The sequence below is a fragment of the Acomys russatus genome, chromosome 24, assembly GCF_903995435.1.
Source record: "Acomys russatus chromosome 24, mAcoRus1.1, whole genome shotgun sequence".
Taxonomy (NCBI): Eukaryota; Metazoa; Chordata; class Mammalia; order Rodentia; family Muridae; genus Acomys; species Acomys russatus.
Genome location: NC_067160.1, coordinates 28,797,726 through 28,802,310, shown reverse-complemented (window position 1 = coordinate 28,802,310; position 4,585 = coordinate 28,797,726). Strand labels below are relative to the sequence as shown.

At 44.2% G+C, this 4,585-nt stretch overlaps 2 non-coding genes across 2 annotated transcripts; one reads left to right on the top strand and one right to left on the bottom strand.

Annotated features, from left to right (window-relative positions):
• Nucleotides 1-2,574: 2,574 nt before the first annotated feature.
• Trnaa-cgc (transfer RNA alanine (anticodon CGC)) lies at nucleotides 2,575-2,646 on the top strand. Its single transcript has one exon. It is a non-coding gene; the product is annotated as a tRNA-Ala (tRNA).
• A 262-nt stretch (nucleotides 2,647-2,908) lies between these two features.
• Trnag-gcc (transfer RNA glycine (anticodon GCC)) lies at nucleotides 2,909-2,979 on the bottom strand. The gene has a single exon. It is a non-coding gene; the product is annotated as a tRNA-Gly (tRNA).
• Between the last annotated feature and the right edge of the window lie 1,606 nt (nucleotides 2,980-4,585).

Genomic DNA, 4,585 nt, shown 5'->3' with positions numbered 1-4,585 from the left:
TTTTTTTTTTTTTTTTTTTTCATTTCCATAGGTAGGGATATTTAGTCAGCTTTTCAAACCTTTGAGCCTGCCAAGGCAGTTTTATCTGCACACAAAATAAATGTGATCTAAGGAGTTTTCTGAAACATGCCTCTTTTTTTTTTTTTTTTTTTTTTTTTTTTTTTTTTAGATTTTTATTTTTATTTTTTGGTTTTTCGAGACAAGGTTTCTCTGTGTAGCCTTGGCTGTCCTGGACTCACTCTGTTTTATCTCTCTGTCAACCACGGTAGTAAAATGGTTCAGTAGGTTTAAGCTGGATAGCGCTAAGTCAGGCCAGCAACACCACTTCCCAGCCTCTGCTGGTGGTAGAGCCCAGGCTCATTTGCTTTATCGGCTGAATCTCCAGGGGCTTTGCATCCACAGACTGTGAGAAGCGTTTAAGATAAGGCTTCCGGGTTTGGTGTGCTGGTTCATGCCTTTAATGCTAGCACTAGGGAGGCAGAGGCAGGTGGATCTCTGTGAGTTCTAGGACAGCCTGGTCTACCATAGCCAAGCTCTGTCTTTAAAAAAAAAAAAAAAAAAAAAAAAAAAAAAAATAAGGCTTCCTTGGTCTCGAATTGCCTGAGAAGGGGAGAAGGAGAAGGTTTCAGGTGGTAGCAAAATCAGCCATAATATGAGGAAAGGAATCGCCAGCAGAGCTTGCATCCTCCCCCGTTTACCTGGTGAAAACCTTTGGGGTTTAGCATTTGTCTCCAACTTCTGATTCAGAATCAGCTTAAGCAATGTGTGCAGGTGGATCTTTGTGGGTTCGAGGGCAGCCTTGTCTACAAAGTGAGTCCAGGACAGCCAAGGCTACAAAGAGAAACCCGTGTCTCGAAAAAACAACAACAAAAACACAAACAAACAAATAAAAAAAAGAAATGTGTGTTCCTGTGGTACCCTTGTGGGAATCCTAACAGTGGGACTACTTGTGTGACTCTTTTCCTCCTACTGAGCTTCCTTGTCCAGCCTTGATGTGATGGTGTGTGTGTCAGTCTTGTTGTATCTTGTTATGGTGAGTTTGGTTGGTTTGCCTGGGAGGCCTGCTCTTTCCTGAGGGGAGGCAGAGGTGGGACGGGGGGGGGGGGGGGGGTGTGGATCTGGGGGAGGGGAGGAAGGGGAAACTGTGGTTAGGATGTACTATATGAGAGAAGAATAAAAGGGGGGGGGAGAAAGACGACTCGAATGTGTGTTCTAGCGCCTTAGAAAGGATTGTGGGAATATCCTTAGGTTTGATAACCTCCCTGATAACTGTCCACTGGATCCTGCCAGTCCCTTCTTTTTTTTATTATTAGCTGAATTAGATCCGAGCGTGACTTTTTTCTAGTTAAAAACAAAATCAGTTGTTGAAATAGTCTGAAGGAAAATGGCCATGTACTTACTCTTAATGAAGAATGTGATTACGAAGCGTGTGGTTTACCAAGTGACTTTGACGCTTCTGCCCTCAGCTCTGTCTTCTGCAGGGCTGACCTCTGCACAAGCCAAGTTAGTCCCTCACTCTGCCACAGCTTTTTGACCTCATCCTTACAGGTTAAATGGAAATAAGCTGATATCGCTACGCCTAAGTCAGTTAGTGTCTGAAGTTTCTACCACTCAGCCCCGCTGGAATGGAATCCGTTTTAAATGCACCCAGAAGGAACACAGAGCTCACTCATTTCACTCAGAGCCGGTCGAATCATGTAGCTTCCTCCTAACCAGCTGGAACTTTAGGGCTGAGGCAGGATTAGGTCAGGGAAACTCGGAGGCATTGAAAGAGCTCTAAGTTTATCAATCAACTAGTTATATCAAAGGAGTGAATTCTCCACCCTGACATTTGTACACAACTAAGGCACGAAAAGGGGGGCAGAATCATTTTTGCTTCAGTTTGAGCCTCATACAAAGGAAGAGCAAATAGCAAAATCATTTTCAGCTGCAAGAGTTGGCGGTAACCTCCCTCTAAAAAATCGACAGGGATTCGATCTTCCTAACGGCAAAGCAGAAATGTTTAAGTCACTGGGTAAACCACAAATTTGACGTGATTTTCCTAAGACTTAGGGGGTTTCCAAAGGTGCAGAATACCTGATAAATCCATAAAACTTTTCAATGCAGAGACAGGTATGTGCAGCAACAGGTCTCTTGGGTCACATGAGTGATGCCCACAGTTCCTTTTCCACACAAGCTGGCGGACTTGACCTCCCGGTAGAGTCTGTAACCTAGCTGAAGAAACAGCTCAGCGCCGGAGCCACTAGACTCAAGGGGCCCGACGCCTGCGCAGTAGGCACACAGAGTTGTCCTCCGGCAGGAACTGGGCGGGCCACGGTCCCGCCCCTATGGCGGTTCAAGGTTCCTGGCTCCGGCTGAACCCTGGCGGATCCTCGCGGCGACTCTCAGCTGGCAGCTCTTTTAGCTTCCGGATCCCTGCACGGGGTCAGTCCAGAAGTACCAGGAACACAGCTTGAGATGGGAGTGCCAAGAAAGAAACTTGTAGTAAAGTCAAGCAGAAGATGTAGTCCAGTCGGTAGAGTAGCGCTCAGCTCACTGAATAAGTACGCACCAGAAGGCAGCGGCTAACGGCTGGGGGATGTAGCTCAGTGGTAGAGCGCGCGCTTCGCATGTGTGAGGTCCCGGGTTCAATCCCCGGCATCTCCAAACAGCCTACTTCTTTTTTCCTCCCCCAAAGACAAGTGTCTTTTGATTTTTACTACTTATATTTGTACATTTTGCGCACAATTGGACAGCGAAAAACAAAACAAACAAAAAGGCCAGGAAAAATATCTGCAAACTGGAAAATCGGTTCAAATGATTGATGGAGAAACAAGTGAAGTAAAAAGTTCAGAAAGAAAAATTTGTAGTTCCATTTCAAATTGATGTATTTTAGAAAAACAAGACCTGTGCCAAGAGAAAAGTACATTGCATTGGCCGGGAATCGAACCCGGGCCTCCCGCGTGGCAGGCGAGAATTCTACCACTGAACCACCAATGCAAACATGCAAGCTCCTGGTTTTTCTCTTATACTATATTAGAAATTTTTCCTGTTTGTGTCTTTAACTTTTTATTCATGTATTCATATACTCAAAACCCAGAAAAATAAACAGAATTTTTTTTATTATCCTTGTACTTATCTCACTTTTAAGCATTGCATTTGGAGATATTTTTGCAGATCACTAAATCTTGGGGAAGAGTTTTAGTGTGTATCTTTGATCATGGCACAGAATTCTGAATTCAATGATTGGTAAATATTGACAAACATGACCATTTTAAAATTCTCACTGTTCTAAGGTTTGTTAAGCTTTATGAGGTTTTTGTTACTGTTGTTTTATTTTGTTTTGTCCTTGGCAAAAGACGCAAGTGAAGATTTTGTACTCTGTATAGGATTGCATTATCACCAGCGATCGTGTGTGTGTGTGTGCGTGTGCGTGTGTGCATGTGCGTGTGTGTGTGCGCGCGCGTGTGTGTGTGCATGTGCGTGTGTGTGCGTGTGTGTGTGTGCGCGCGCGCGTGTGTGTGCGTGTGCGTGTGTGCGTGTGTGCGTGTGTGTGCGTGTGTGCGTGTGTGTGTGTTTTCACGACAGAATTTTTTTGTGTAGCCCTGGCTGTCCTGGATTCACTTTGTAGACCAGGCTGGCCTCGAATTCACAGAGCTCTGCCTGCCTCTGCCTCCCAAATCCTGGGATTAAAGGCGTGTGCCACCGCACATGGCTTCATTAATTATTTTAAATAATCACAAATTACATGACGGAAAGTTTTAGCGATTGAGGCTAGATTTGAAACTATGACACTGACTCAAGTTATTAGAATAGTGAACTGTCATACTGACCCCACAACTGGGAAGGGAAGCATTACTTAGCTTGGTCAAGTGACCTGGATTCTCTAAATGACCCCTGCTTCGTGGGTGAAATTTCAGTCTCAGGATCTCTTTCAGGTCATAGGATGAGTCTGAACCTTCTCTCGGTTTCCATGGAAAGGAGTATTGCCAAAGACAAAACCAGGATATATAAGGATAAAGTAACCGAAAGAAATGACTTCATGGAAATAGTCTTCATTGTAAGTATGTCTTTGCCGGTCATCGAAGAATATGGATTTGGGCATCACTGGTCTCTTTTCTTCTGGAAGAAAAATTCCAACAGTTTTGAATGACCTATGACTAGCCAAAGAAGATCCAAGGAAAAAATAAGATAAAATAAAAGCTACACTAGCGGTTGCTGTATTCGAGGCTTGGTGAATAAGCTGCCAAGTGGACTCCATGCTAGTGAAGCAATTTACAGCAACTTAACAAATGGTGAAGCCGAGGAGGCTTCGAGGGGGAAGATTGGAACCTGGTCACTACTATGTCCAGCGTCTGAGCCGCTGTCCGCCTGAAATATTGCTTTGTAACTCAGGGTGTTATACATTAAGAATAGTTAAGTGCAGATACAGAAAGATCATAAGCAGCCACCGAAATACTGTGAGGATTTATGCATTGAGATTGTTCCTGAGGAAATTTGAGTGGGGGGGGGGGGGGGGGTGGGGTAAACAGCAGCGTTTGAAAGTAAATGAGTTATAGAATCACAAATAATGAAAAAAAATGAGGTGTTAGAGAACTGGAAAAAA